The 16020-nt window shown below is 37.9% G+C and overlaps 1 protein-coding gene and 1 pseudogene across 6 annotated transcripts in view; one reads left to right on the forward strand and one right to left on the reverse strand.

Moving 5' to 3' along the window:
- The window catches only part of CARMIL1 (capping protein regulator and myosin 1 linker 1), a 396768-nt gene that overhangs the window by 49573 nt on the left and 331175 nt on the right, over positions 1-16020 (forward strand). The window lies entirely within an intron of this gene.
- Positions 983-1378, reverse strand: LOC140500921 (small nuclear ribonucleoprotein Sm D1 pseudogene; annotated as a pseudogene).

Consider the following 16020-nt stretch of genomic DNA (forward strand, 5'->3'; position numbering starts at 1 on the left):
CTAACATATAAACTAACTCCATTATAACATTTTGAGAACTACTTGTTAGTGACATATATTACCCATTTATAGCATTGTTCCTATGGCACTAACTACCCCTTGCGATGCAGGGGATTTATCTGACAGTGACATAGCAAGGTACCTGCTGATTTTATTTTTGTTTCAGACTTTTATGGCCTTTTCTAGTTACAATTTTTTCTCTGGGAAATAATATTCTCAGATCATTTTTATTATGTTCACTCAGAAATAGAAGATATAATTTAATATTTCACTTCTTACCTAATTCATCTGTCTTCTTTTTAGTCCAAATATTTGAAACTGGTCAAAGCTGAAAGCTTTATTTGCCATTATTCCTATAGATGCTCATTCATAAGGCTTTTGAATGAATAGCTTTACAGTGAGTGGTATTGCTGACAACCTGAAAGGTATGAATAGAATTAAAATAATCTTAACCATTTAATTAAAGAGTCAGTCCAAAATGAGATGAAGTTATACAGGAAGCTCTTTTGGGGTATGAAAATAGCATCATTTTATGTAATGGAATGAACCTGGAGACTTAGATTTGGGGTTTGACTCTGCTTTTTTCACCTCTTGGTGGTCCCAAAGAAGATAAAAGCATTATAGTGGGGATTCAAAATCTTCCATATACATACATGAAATCATGTTATACATCATGAATCATGTTAGAAAAAAGTATGGTTAAGTCAGAATTTAAACTACATTTATGAACAGCCTTATAGCTCAACTGTTTTACATTTGGAACTACTATACTAATACTAAGGAGTAGATCTAAGAATACCAAAATCTTAATTGATGACATATTCAATAGACAACTCTTTCCCACATTTGCATTTATTAAAAACTGACATCATAAACAAAACTTGTACAAAAAAAATATTCTGACTTTCATGGAAATGCATAACAGTATTCATGGAAGAAGTTATCGTCTGGGACCCCCTCTTCTTCTTCCACGATCACGTCCTCATCTTCTACCTCGACTTTGGCCTCTTCCTGCAACAGCTTCCCTTTTCTTAGATTTCACCTTTGGTTCAACATCCACAAGTAAAGTATCCAGAGGTAAGCTGTCTGGAAGGATGAAGTACCGAATGTTATTTCTTCCTATACTCAGTGTTTCCAATTGTGCAGGCTCTCTGTTCTTCAGGGTCATTTTCACAGCTTTAAGATGTGTATTGATACTGACATCCACACCTTTGATTGTTCCATGTACTTGTGTTCCATTCTTCAATTCAGTGATTACAGTTTCATGACTCAACTTCATCAAAAATCTCACGAGCTTCATCCTTCATGGCGCCGTTGACTTTTCGGTCTTATAGGTCGCAAAATCACGACCCCAGGGAGCTAACAGGGGCTGAGGGAATGAATGGCCGGAAGCCTTGACTCTGCTTTAATTATTTGGTTACTTAAGGAGAAACTGATGTTTTTAGGGCACTGTGCTGTGGGGATACCAATCAATCAGTCAAGCAACAAGTATTTATTATCACCGTGCTAGATGCTGGGGATACAAAGATAAAAAGCAGGCCCTAACTTCAGGGATCTAATATTTCATCTGGGAAGACAACATCCATATAAATAAGTACATCTAAAATAAATGCAAGTTTTGTGAAGGGAGGAAAAGAACACGAGCAGCTTGGGGAATCAGGAAAGTCTTCGTGTAGAAGATATGGCTTTGAACAAAACAAGAAGCAAGTGTTCTGTTCCTCCCCATGAAGCTTATACATGGCTTTGTTGGGGAGGAGACATATACATGTCAATAATGGATATGCATAAAAACATCATAGAATCATGGATTTATCACTTCTGTAGAACCATGGTTATTTTTAAAAAATTACTTAGAGTTTGACTTCTTTTTGACTCAGATCCTCTTGGAGTCTCTAATGATTAGTGCCAATAGGGGTAAGGAGTAATCTAGGTGTTTGGAAGTGGGGAGAGATCACAGTGCATTGGGACATAGAGGTAAATCTTCACAAAGGGAGTTGAGCACTTGAACTGGATCTGAAAGGTCAAATAGAGTCAAATAGAGAAGAAGGGCATTTTGGTCTGATGGGGAATCCATTTTTGCGATGATAGACCAGTTTTAATAGATCCAGAGGAATTATTTAGGAAAATAGTGGGAGATAAAGCTGGAACATTATGTATGACAGTGAGGCAGTGTAAAATCTTGCATGCCAAATTAGGCATTGGGGTACCATTTTGTCTGTAGTGAGGAACTATGAGAATATGTATTGCCCAGACCTGAAACTAGATTGGTAGCTTGTAGCATATGAACACACACACGCACGTACCCCCACCCTACCCTAAATGGACAATTTGGACCCAGAATTCAATAGTAAGAGGGAAGGGGGATGGATTGCCTTCAGGAAATTCAAGTATTTCTTTTTAATATTTTTTCAAATTACATGTAAAAATAATTTTTAACATTCTTTTATAAAAAATTTAAGTCCCAAATCCTTACCCAGTAACTTGACATAGATTAAATACATGCAGTCATGCAAAATATTTCCATATTAGTCATGTTGTGAAAGAAAACAAAGAACCCCCAAAAAATCCCATTAAAAATAAAGTTGAAAATAGTATCTGCAACTGAGACATTGAAGAGAAAGAATTGTGAAAGATGGGATGGGAAGGGAAAGTATATACATATTTTGAAGTGTAATGTTAATGAGATTTAAGATCTTCCTCCCCCATTAATAGGCTTCCTGTGGAGCCCATTAATGGAAGCTTGCTTAGGGGAGGCTTGCTTGTAGAAAGACTTTCACATCTTTTGCTAATTTCTTATTAGACACTGAGTCAGGAGAGTTGTGATGCCCTCTGGCTCTGAGAAGTGTGTACATATATGTGTGAGTATATACTCTGAGTTGGTATTTTACTTTGGAGGCTCACTTATGAGAAGGACCTTGTGATTTGCTGGAGTGGCTGCATGTTCAGAGCTCCCGACTGCTCAGATACATAGGCTCTCTCAATCCAGGGATGTATGTAAAGTGTATAGCAATATTGCTTTGATTCAGGCAGTAGAGCACTGTCTGTTGGTCTTTATTTCTCTGCCTTTTCTTTGAAGTTCTCTGAAGATTGTTGACCCCTTAAACAGCTATCTTTCCTAGTAAAGCAGTTCTAAGAACCTGTGCTAGCAGCCATGCTGGGTATGCCAGGGTGCTTGCTGTTGCATGAAATAGATGATAGACATTAAAGACAGAAAAAGAATTGCCAATCCAATTCTCTCATTCAGTTCCTTGAGAATATAGGAACAGGATGAAAACTGCTACTGTCTTGACCATGAGACTTTCTTCAAGCCCCTAAAGTATTTGGAAATGACTGCTTTGGTTTTGGAATCAAGAAAGCCTGGGTTTTAGTCTTAGCTTAATAAATATTTGTTGGTTGATCGTCTGAACCCTAGACAAGTTATTTAACTTCTAAGAGCTTGTTTTCTCATTGGTAGAATATGGATAATGTTTGTAATATGTATTTCAAAAAGTTTTGCTTGTTTTTTGCTTTTGTGATTTAATTGGTATGGAGAAATCCTATTTTGGAAAAAATCCAAGGAAGATTGGAGTTTATTGTTTACTCTTTATTATTATTATTTTTCACTGGAGGTTATTGAATCGTAGGGATGGGCAGGAATGCGTTGACATGGCCAGACCTGTGCTTTCAGAAGAGCTGGATGAAGGATGAACTGGAGTGGAGAGACTTTAGGGAAGGAGATCAGCCAGGAAATCTGTTGGAATAGCCTGGACGTGAGATGATGTTTAGTTTGTTGTTATTATTAATTATTATTATAATATATATTATTAATTATTATTATAATTATAGTATAGTAATAGCAGTTTTTGCCATTGTTGCATCAGCAGTATTCTACTTACCCAGCATTAGACTGAATGGTAGGAGACCTAGATTCTAGCTTGATTAAAGATTACATGACATTGAATAAGTCACTTCTTTGTGGGACTCCGTTTTCTCATCTACTAAATGATGATGTTGGACTGTGTAATTTATCAGGTCTCTTCCAGCTTCAAGATTCCATTTTCTAATCTGTGTGGTTAAGATCATTTCCTTTTATAGCTCAGGCCATGAGGAGGGACAATAATTATTACAGAAGCTCTGTGGATGGGTTCAGGGATGTGCTTTATTGACATTTTCTTTTCATCTCTTTGCATGAGGTGAACACCAGTTTTCCCTGCTTTTTAGAACATTTACATACCTGAACCAGTGAGCACTTGTCACTGACACTTCACAACTAAACTATACTCCCTCAATACAGAAATGTAGGGAAGCCATTGTTGCCTTGAAATTGCTTTTTAGTGACTAGCATATTGTTCTATGTTGTCTGAATCTGTAAAGGAAACAAAAAGTGGAGGACTTTTGAAGTACTTGGAAGAATGGATTGTATAAATTTACATTGTTGTAATGATATTAAAAGGTTGTTAAAAGTTCCTGTTTGACTGAAGTACGACTTGCATATAATACTTTTATTCCCTTAATTAATTGTACAATTTTAATTGTTGTGGGCAGGCTCATTAGACCTGAGGTTTCATATCGACCTTAGCTTCCATCTAGCCTGTACCCTAACTCCCAAATCTCTACCTGGCTCTCCTTCTCTCTCTTTCTGTCTTATCTTCCTCTCCTTCTTCCTTCTCCTCCTCCTTCATTTTCTTTATTGCCTGAGTTCAAAAAACTTGGTATCATCTATGACGCCTCCTTTTTTCTTGCCCCCTATTTCCCAATCAGTAGTGGATTTATGGAGTCTACTTCCTTCTGGATACCCTTTGCTTAGCCTGTTTTCTTGGAGATGATCTCTATTTACATAGGAACAACTGATTAGGCTGCTTACTATTCTTACGTTTATTTATCCTCCCATTCAGTGATTAAGGCTTAATGAGAAAGTAGGCAGAGGGTAGCCTCTTAAAAAAAAAAAATACATTTCGGAGGGGAAGACCTTCAGGATTTCTGTCAAAACAGAAACAGTAGCCATTTACATTAATTCTGAGTCAATCAGGGCGCAAATAAGGACCAAGTGAGACTTGGTCTGGCACCTATTGTTGGCCAATCCATGAGGCTGGTCTTTAAAAGAAAAAAAAAAGATTCAGAGATTAAAAATTATATTTCCTTTGGACAGAGTACCCAAGGTAAGGGTGTGATACCCTAGGTGAACTGAGGGAAGGGAAGGAAGAAAGAGGAAAAAAAAAAGAAAAAGAGAAAAAATTGCTTATTCAGTTGAATAATGGACAGACTGGAGATGAATTTAGTACATAACTTTAGTGAGTCAGTGAAATGTACTGGGTCCATTTTGGTTGGTCTAAAAAGAGAACAAAGAAGATTTCTCTTGTTAATGGTTACTTTGAATTGGTCTAATACTTTTAGGACTAATCTTATTGCTTCTGTGATAATATGATTTGTTGGGGGTGTAAGCTCAGTTTTCACGTGGACAGTCTCGGGCAGGTAAAAGTGAGGACTTCTAAACCTCAGAGTTCTCACGAGGCCCCCCAGGGAACAGCTGGGGATTGAGGCGTGAAACATGGGCTATCTTGTGTATTTCCACCTCTTCTCAGTGGGAAACTTGCTGGGGAGAGCAAGTCCGTGATTGGTCCGTGGTCTGAGCACACCTGTTGTTAATTAGCTAGGGGCTGAGAGCATGCACGGTATTCATGTGCAAACTATTGGGGGGGTGGGGGGGGGGAGGGAGAGCTTAAGTAGGGACAGGAAAGCCTGAAGGCGTTCTTCTTGCTGCGGGGCCCTTGGAGGAAAGAGGGTCCCTCCCTCTTCTGCTCCCATCCTCTTGCTGTATGATCCTTGCCCCTTGGGAGGAGGAGGATTTCTTTCTCCTGAGGAAGAATTTCACCCTGCATATGGTTATGTAACTAAGACCCTGAATAAAGCCTAACCCTTGTTTGACTCTGGAAAGTCTCTTCTCTCAATACGTTTATCCGGCTGATCACCGAAGACCTGGACAAAAGGTAAGAAGACTCGGGTAGCTCTCAGCCTCTAGGCCAAACAATGATTGTTTATTCAGCATTATAGTAAAAACCTTTTTTGGGTAGGGTAGGGTGGTGGAAATTCAGTAGGAATTATGCATTTTTTCATAATTCATGGTTGGAGAGGAATGCAGGTTTTGAGGCACAGAAAGCTTTCTTGCATGTCTTATTTCTCTATTCCTTTCTGAATTTAAATTAGAATACTGGGTGAAAATATTGATTAGAGTAGATATCATGAGTGTGTCACATGTGAGTAGACTCAGGGCAAATATAAAGATAAAATGCTTATCCACTTAAAGTGTGACATTTAAAAAATGGTGACGACTGTATCAGTCAGATATACCTTGAACAACTCATCAAAAAGTGAAAGGCTTTATTTTAAAATTGATATAGTATATGTCCTCTTTCCCTTTATTTCAGGTAACTTTAAAGAAATCGAATGCTTTTATCCAAAGGAACAAATGTAGTCATTGTTGAAAGGGTTTTTTTAGATGCGCTTAGAAAATGTAAAGTTGTATGCATATATATGTACGTACACACATAAATATTATTTGAGTCTCTGTGAAGTCAAAACCTCATCTTGTCTAAACTTTTCATTTAGCACAAGACTCCCACAATATATTTTCTTATCAATATAGGTATTCCCTCCGTGACCCTTCCATGTCTACTTAGCTTTTTCAGCCTTAGTCTTCTAAGTTCGCCCCTCAGAAGAGGGCTGTGTGTTCATCCTTTGTTGCCGAAGAAGACCATGCCATCAGAGAAATAATGACATGACTTGCAGTTGACTTTGTTTTGAATGAGGGAGGGCTGTGCAGGTCACCAGCCTCAATTCTCCTCCAGAGCCATCTGAATCCAGTGGCCATATATTCATCAGGATGACTGGAGATGACCCAGGATGAGGCAATTGGGGTTAAGTGACTTGCCCACGGTCACACAGCTAGTGAGTGTCAAGTCATGCTGATGGCCTTTTTCATGTTCTCTGGAGTTCATGAGGATCCTAGCTGTTCTTCAGTCTTGCTGACTTTCACATCTTTGTTTTCATCCAGTTTTTTTGACATTTTTTACATGGCTTCTTTTGTGAAATTCTGTATTTGTAATGTAACCTGTTCACATCAACTTGCACCTCCCTGTTGTCTCTCTAACTATGAAAATGAAGAGTTTTAAAAAGATAACATGCAACTAGTGAAACACTGGTAAGAGAGATGAGAATCCTATGTAATAGTTTCTGTGGACATCAAAATTGCTAGAGTTATTTTAGTTATAGTCATTATTGCATTGCCTGTAGAGTTTATTTGTAATGCTAGGCACAGATGAGATCCATGTTAAAAATGTGTATGTGTTGGGGGCGGCTAGGTGGTGCCGTGCAGTGGCCCTGGAGTCAGGAGGACCCGAGTTTGTTTTCTCCGTCCTCCCCCAGTTGAAATCACAGAAGGGGCAGGTAACAAACAACTTAGTATTAATATATTCAATAAAGTTTAAAAACATATCTATTCCTCGTTGACCTCTTTGCAAGGTGTGTGATAGAATTGAATAGCAGCTAGCTATTGGTTGGCCATGGACTTGGTAGCATTTAAAAAGCTACTTTGCCAGCTATGGAAGTTGAAGCAAGTAAGCTCAAGGGATATGATCATATAATCCCTGGCAGTCTAGGGGAGACCCAACTATGGAAAAAAAAAAGTTGCCTCTTGGGAGCAGATATTTGCCTTCTTCTCCGTGCCTCTTCCAGAGGACTCCTGTCCCCACCATTTTTGACCATACAAGTTCCTGTACATGTTGAGCCTATATTTTCATCACTTATTATAACTATAACCATTATTTGGAAGACACATACACACTTATCTCTGCTGTTGTGATTATAGCTGTAGGAACTCTCTTTTTCATTATTGGATTAGTTGCATGCTGCGCCACAATTCGAGAAAGCTGCTTTTCCACAAATGTGGACTTGCTATATTTGTAAACATCCTGCTTTTGGTTTTGTCTGTACGTCCCTTTAATGCTATATGTTTTTTGGGGATTATGTGCCCCAGGTTTGTGGAGAGAATGTTTTATAACTACTATCTTAATTTACAATCTTACTAAATGTCTTTTCTTTGATCTCATAGTGTTTTCTGACTGACTGTCATAGAGGTAAGTGCCCTGGTGGGGTCTATAAGTTATATGAGTGCAGACTTATAGAATATTCTGAACCCTGAGGAAGCTGTTTTGCTGGGGACTCAACTTGAAAACTACTATCAACCAGATTGGGGGTGGGATAGGATTAGGACCAGAGGGGTTGCTGCCTAATTATTGTATCTTGAAGGTTACTTCAAGTAGCCTTGACTTCAGGTTGTCTCTTAGCACAGTTGCTGAACCTAAACATGGAAAACAAATGCTCAAGTTGTTTGTTCACTCTGTCTCTCTTTTTTTCCAGATCCTCTCTTAGTGTAGTGGATTACTTCCCCATTAATGATTAGAAGTGGGTGTCAGATTGGCTGAATATCATCAGCAAATGGAAAAATATCATTGGTAAGGAGGAAGGTTCTAGATATTCTAGATTAAGCTTGACCCTTTGACTGAATCTAAACTTCATAGAACAAAATGAACTGTTGGATTCAGGCAAAGGGCCACACTTGAGGACCTAGATGGACACATGTGGCCTTGAGGTCGCAGGTTCCCCTCCCCGGTCCTAGATAGTCTACCTCCCAGGAGGCAGCTTACCAGTCTCTCTTTTTAAGGGTGCATGGGCATCTGCACAAATTATACTCTCCGTGTCCTACATAAAACCCTTCCTTACTTTTTACAGCCAGCATGTTTTACAAGAAGTAGAATTTTATCTAAACACCATGTAAAAAGACATGCAGGTATATTCTGTTACACTAGTTTAGAAACTTGGGCAGCTTTTTAAAAGGGCACTACCTTGCTGATAACCTAAGGCTGAAGTTCCCCAAATAGTATCATTCTTTCAAGGCTCAAGTAACATCTTATCTCATGTCCCCATTTTTTTTTTTGCTCTACCAGTTTGCTCCCTCTTTATCTTGCTTCAGACTCTTCTCACTAGGCTTGCCATGCCAAGTCTAAAGTCAGAATCTCTTCCTCCAACAGATAAGAGCATTCCATACCATAGAAGACCATGTCTCTGTTTGTCTGGATATTCTATTCAACTTCAGTGGAAACACAGAGATTTATGGTCTCTCTGTACCCAGGGAGCAGTTTTATCTACAGGGAAGAGCTTTTGTTGTGATATATCTTTGTAACTCCCTTTTAAAATTCTGTCTGGTGTTTGGCAGAAATGAGATTTGCAGTAATTGTATCTGCTGCTGGAAGGTTTCTTCTATCTTAGTGGGCAGGTTGTTCTTGGCTGGCAGCCTGATAACCGGTAAGTCCCAACAAATGGAGAAGCTGAGACATAGTAACCTGTTTCTCAGCATGGCCACTGTGAAAAAATCCCCCTCATTTAACTTAGTTGTAGGTTTACAAAAGGTTTGGAAGAAAAAATATTATCAATGGTGAAACTTAGTAGGAATAAAAGTATATATGAAACAAAATAGATTCCCTAAGTTTCTATTCTTGGTACAACGGAAAGAACGCTGATTCGTGAGACAGATAACTTGGGTTCATATCCCACCCCTAATGCTAAGCTAGGGCAAGTCATTTGATTTTAAACCACGGTTTCTTCCTGTGTGTTTGTGTGTGAGTGTGAGGGTGTGCGATCACTCTCACACACACATACGCAGGTTGGACTGTGTTAGACTAAATGCTATGGAGGCTTGCATATTTTTGATAAGCCCTGTCCTCAAGAAATATACAATTTACTTTGTACTTTACAAATTACAATTTACAAATGACTACAATTTACTATGCTCTTGGAAAGCATAGAAGTAGTTACTACTTATTATAATTATTTAACCCTGACAGCAACCTCGTTTATAAATGAAGTGTAGCTTTTCCCTTAAAAATTGTTGTGAACTTGACAAACACCAATAAAAATTTGCATTTCCATATTTAGAGAGGAAGTCTGTTGTTCAAGAGGTTGACGCACCAGGCCTTAGGAGCATATCACTGAGCTGAAATGAGGTTAGACCTAGAACAGTGATGATGGTGATGACGCAACTCACTTGCATTCTGTGGCAGAAACAGAAACAGGCAAAGATAAAAGCGAATATAATAGAACCTAGGTTTCTGAGTAACCTGGTTAACCATGCTTCTTTAGAAGAGGAAAATTTTCCTCAAACTTTGACTTGCAGGATGAACAAAAATTTGCAGTATGAACATGTTTGGACTTGAACAGCTTGCAAAGGGATGATGCTCAACTAGGGTAATGGTTTTTATTGAATCCATATAAAATTGCATGCTGTCTCAGGGAGGGAGGAGGAGAAAATTTAAAACTCATGGAAGTAATTGTTGAAAACTGAAAACAAATAAAATTTAAAATTTAAAAAAATTAAATAAAAAATGTCAAAAACAAGTGTCTTAGATTTCTATGCATAAGTGAACTTAAAGAAAAAAACATAAGTGAATCAAAACACGAATAATTCTAAAAAATGAAAAATAAAGTGAAGGCAAGTAGTGAAAAAAGTAGTCTTACTTTAGTGAAAGTAGAATGAGAGAACACTCCTGACGTTGAAATCCCTGATGTCCTCACAGAAGGAGATTTGCCTTTCAAGCAATAACCCTTCCTCCTCCTCCCCCTCCTCCTCCCTCTCCTCTCCCTCATGCCAGCCACGACTCTTCTCAAAGATAAAGTACAGGTTAATTTATTTTATTTTTGGTTTATATTGTGTACTAATCATTACTATTTCAGGTGAATTAGGAACAGAAAAGTACTTAAAGTTATAAATAATTTTATATGAATATTTCTGGGGATGTGGTACTGATCATTTGACTTTACGCTATTTTCTATGGGAAAATTCACTTTGTAATACAAACAAATCTCATGGTGAACAGAATCCTGGAACGAATTAAATTCATAAACTGAGGTTCTACTGTATGGGATTCATAGGATGATAGATATAGAATTGGAGGGGACCTTAGAAAGAACTCCAATTTATCTGTAACAGCCATAGTTAGAGCATTGAAAAGTTGTGAGTTGCCTACGATCATATAGCTAGTACGTTACTGCGACAAGATTTGAACCCAGTTCTTTCTGTTTTGTAGGCAGGCCTCTATTCTCCATACTATGCAGCTTCTCACTGACTGACTACAACTTTTTAAATGTCAATTTAGGAACCAATTATTAGGAAATTCAGTTGTATATGCATATATACACATATATATGTACATGTGCTTACATGTATATATGTCTCTGTATATGTTTCCTTTTGCATGCATGTATGTATCTATCTACTTCTAAAGGATCAGCAATTTCAATCCTGTACCTAAAACCACAGATTATAAAAGCCACCTTATACGCCTGCGTAATGGTAATTTCAGGTTAATGGTGGATGGGGAAGAGTTAAAGATCTTCCCTGCCCATTAATAGGCCTGAATACATTTTGTTAATTTCTTTTGAGGCACTGGATCAGAAGGTCCTGCCCTTCAACTCTGAAAAGTGTATAAATAATCTGAGGTGAGGTTTTACTTTGGGGCTTAGTTTTTGGAAGAAGGTTTGTGTGCCAGATGAGACAATGCGTAATCACTAAGGGTTTGAAAACTGAGATGTTGATGCTTCTCTCTCTGGTAACTATGTATGTTTTATGGTTAAACAGTTGGATCTGTCTGTTGATCTGTGATTTATGTATTGTTTATGATCAGACAGTTGGAAGCCCTCTCTCTTGATCTTTATTTCTCTGTTTCTATTTTCTCTGAAGTACAGGGTGCTGACATTCCCCCCTGAACTAAGCGAATGATATATGTGTTTGATTAAAGTAGATTGTTAATCCCTCAAAAGTTACTTTCCTTTTAGAAAAGCAGATCTAAGAACCTGTGTTCAGGCCCTCCCGTGTATGCTGGAGTCCTTGCTGTTACACTCTTACATGTAATAAGCATGTAGGAAGAATTCAAACTCAAGTGCCCACATAGAAAGTTATTCAGGTTTAAGAATGTATAGGTGAGGCCATATGAACTTGTTTTAGGTAACTTAAAGGTAAACCATTAGCTTGTTTTACAGAACTTGAAATCACCTGAAAATTATAGGACTAAGAAATCTTCCTTGAGTAAATTGTGACTGTATTAGATGTTATCAATAGCATAGAATAAAAGAAGGGGTTAGGGGAACAAATTCTGGAAACCAGGAATACATATATATCTTGAAAATAGTGTAAGTAGTTGAAAAATTCTTAAATGTGCTGTAAAATATTTCTACTAGACAGTACTTACATGTCTCACATGCCACGATACTGGCTACCACCTTAGCCCTTTCTTTCCAGGCAGGAGTATTGAGCATGGGGATGGGCAGAATATTGATTTTTTTTTGTGGGAATTTTATTGTGGAAGACATTTCTCTCTATAGAAATTTAATTTCAATCAGCTTTGCTGTTTTGTAAAGTGATGATAAAGTATAATAATCAGCAATGCTATTACCATTTTAATTCCAGTATTTGCTCATGGTTGTTGAAAATACTTGATTTTTTTGGTCTCATTTAGCCTCATTCATTCAATAAATATTTTTTGAATGAATGTGGTGAAGATATTCTGATGGAGAGCTGAGAAAAAAGAAATAGTTGTTTGAAGGAAAAGGCATTCAAGTCTTCCAGGAGAGAATTAAATCACCACCACTTCTGCATGGATGCCAGTTGACACACTACAGTAGTCAGAGTCCAAGAACCCTGGGAATTGCGTCACCCCTTCCCACCCCATACCACTGACCTGTTTCGAGTACAACACTGCAGCTATCATGTAGAGAATCAACTCTTGTGAACTCCTGGTCCTGAAACAAAATTCTTCACTGTTAAAGTCCTTAGCATTGTCACATGGTTCAACATCAGGAAAAGATATGGTTTTATCAATGGAAGTAAAACTAATGAAGATTTATTACCATCTCTTTTGCCTGTTGCACCCTAGTGACTACTGGGCTCTTTGAGCTCACTCAGAGCTGAGACCTATCTGTCTTGTCTCTCTCATTAGGATGTGAATTTCTTGAGAGTGGGGACTATGCTGTTTTTCTCTTGGTATTCCCCTGCATATCACAGTGCATTTCACTTAGTAAGCACTTAATAAATGCTTGTTTATTAATTTAAAAAAATGCTTTGTAATCTGTACTTGTCTAATTGCTGTCAGTAATACTAAAAGCTGCTGTGGTTCATTCTTTATTGGGCACAGATGTTTTTCCTCCACCTCCTATTATAATCAGTAAAATTTATTAAGTGTCTCCTATGTGCCAGACACTATGCTAAATGTGGAGGATACCAAAAAAAAAAGGGGGGGAGGGAAAGATAGTCCTTATCCTCAAGGAATTTACATTCCCACGAGAGAGACCACATGCAAACAAATAGGAACAAAACAAGCCATATACAGGATGAATAGGAAATAACTAATAGAGGAAAGGCATTGGAATTTGGAGGGTTTGGGAAAGGTTTCCTATAGAAGGTGGGATTTTAGTTGGGACTTAAAGGAAGCTATGGAGAGCAAAAGTTGAGGGAGAGTGTTCCAGGCTTGGAGAATGACTAGAGAAAATGTCTAGAACATTGACTGTAGTTAGAGAATCTGTGTTTAGATCCTCATTCTACTGTTCTACATCCTGTATGGCTGTGGGCACTCACTTAACCTTCATAGGCCTTATTTCCTCATCTGCAAAATGGGGTTGAATGAGATGATCTTTTAGCCTTCCTTTTAGCCCTAAGTCCTATTTAAGTACATTCTGTGGTATGGAATTCTGTCATGTAATTGGGATAAAGGAAATAGATATTTTTGATCCTGTGCTAACTTTGATATATGCCATGCTGTTTAATTTGGAAGCATGAATGTATATGTGTATGTACATTTGTTTGTGCATTTTTACGTGTATATTCTGGAAGAAGACATTGACTTTCAAAACTTCGATGACCTGTTGACAGAGTTTTGTTTTCCAAACTAATCTTTCATTTTAGGAAAGTAACTCTCTTATAGTATTGCTTTGAATTACCTGGGAATCTTGAAGTATTTCTTTCTTATTGTTTTGTCAGAGGATTTGGGGGGCTGTTTTGACCCCTAGCTGATGTTAGTTGATCTAAGTGTCGAGTTTTTCTCTTCTCCCAGCAAAGCCAACAAAGGCATCTTGTGTATTTTCCCGGAAATGAGAAGTTTATGAGAAAAAATTAAATTCAGGGGTTTATTTGGCTGCATTTCAGGGATTTTAAATGAGAAGAACCAACGAAATGACAGCTAAATGTTTCTATTTATATGTTTTTTGAAGTGATGAATTTTCATTGATTTTTCTCTGGCTCCATTTCTGCTGTTTCTTACTGTGCACAAACAAATGTTGAATGAGCATTTTATAGTCTTTAAAAGAAGTGGCATGTGGGATCCGACAGCCTGTCATGCATTTTCTTTTAATACTGTCTTTCTTGTGGGTGGGGGGTGATGCATGCATTTTAAAGCAAAAGAGTCCCAAAATCCCGTCCTCAAGTGATCTCAAAGTTTATTTTACCAATAATCTTAAAAACAATCCAGAACTAAAACATCACAGATCTATAGATACATTTTACCAAGGGCCGTACTTCATTTTCCTAAATCACACTTAAGTGAGAAGGTATTATAAGTAAAGAAGTCAGTTAAATTTAGTCAATATTTATTTGCCATGCAAACTTGATCAAAAAAACTCCAGCCCCTACCTTCAAGGGAGTTACATGCTGCCCTAAAATCAAACAATCAACAAGCATTTATTAAGGACTTGCTTATGATGTGCCAGATATTGTACTAAGTGCTGGGTATACAAAAACTAAAGCAAGACAATTATTGCCTTCACGGGATAGTGATTTAGAGGTGAGTGAACTTAAGAATTGCCATTTGAAAGAGGTTGTCTTGATCCGAGTTCTGAAGAGCGTTCAAATGGGATTTCAACAAATGGAGAAGTAGAGTTTATAAGGTATGGGGACAATCTATGTGATGTGCAGAGGAAGAAAATGATAGGTTGTTTGAGGGACAAGCAAGTAGGCCAGGCCTGTTTGATTGGACACAGCATGTATGAGTAGAAATAGTATAATCAACCTAGAAAAAATAGGCTAGAGCCATATTGTGAGGGGCTTTGCCAATTTCACTTTTTATCCTAGTAGCTATAAAGAGTCCCTTGAATTTTTTGAGCAAGGAAGTGACATGATCAGACCCTTCTGTTTTAGAAATTTGAATTTGGAAGCTGTGGAGCATGGATTGGAGAAGGAACTCAATTAGGAGCCCGTTGCCATAGTTTAGGCAAGAGGGGAGGAGGGAGAGTCTGAAGTAGAGATGCTGTGAATGGAGGAAAGGGGGAAGATATAAGAAATCTTGAGAAGGTTGAATTTATAAAACTTACCAACCAGTTGGATATGGGAGATGCATAAGAGTAAGAAGTTGAGGATGACACTGAGATTGTGGTCCTTGGTCACTAGGAGAATAGTGGTACCCCAGAGACAAATAGGAAAATTAGGAGGAGTGGATTTAAGGGCCAATACAAGGAGGTTGGTTTTGAACATGAAATTTTTGAGCACCCAATTAGAGATATGGAACTGGAGCACAAGAGAAGGTGTAAGACTGAATATATAGAGTTGGTAGACATCTGTTTAAGATGATAGTCAAATCCATGGGAACTGATGAGATCATAAAGAGCTCAAGAAAGAAAAGAGAAGGCCTAGACAAAAGCATTAGTGTATACCCCATCATCGAGAGTATGGGGTGATAATACTGCAAAAGAGACTGAAAATAATTGGTCAGTCAGGTAGAAAAAGAACCATGATAGAGGAGTATTGGAAATCCACTGAATAGAGTGTATCTACCTAGTAAACGATGTTAAACACTTCAGAAAGGTCAGGGTAAATGAGCACTGGGAAAAGCTTATTGGATTGAACATTAAAGAGATAGAGATCATTAGTGACATTGGAACAAGCAGTTTCACTATGTGGTGGGGAAACCAGATTGCAAAGGGTTGAAAAGGTAATGGCAGATCAGA

Source organism: Notamacropus eugenii, chromosome 4 (assembly GCF_028372415.1).
Source record: "Notamacropus eugenii isolate mMacEug1 chromosome 4, mMacEug1.pri_v2, whole genome shotgun sequence".
Lineage (NCBI taxonomy): Eukaryota > Metazoa > Chordata > Mammalia > Diprotodontia > Macropodidae > Notamacropus > Notamacropus eugenii.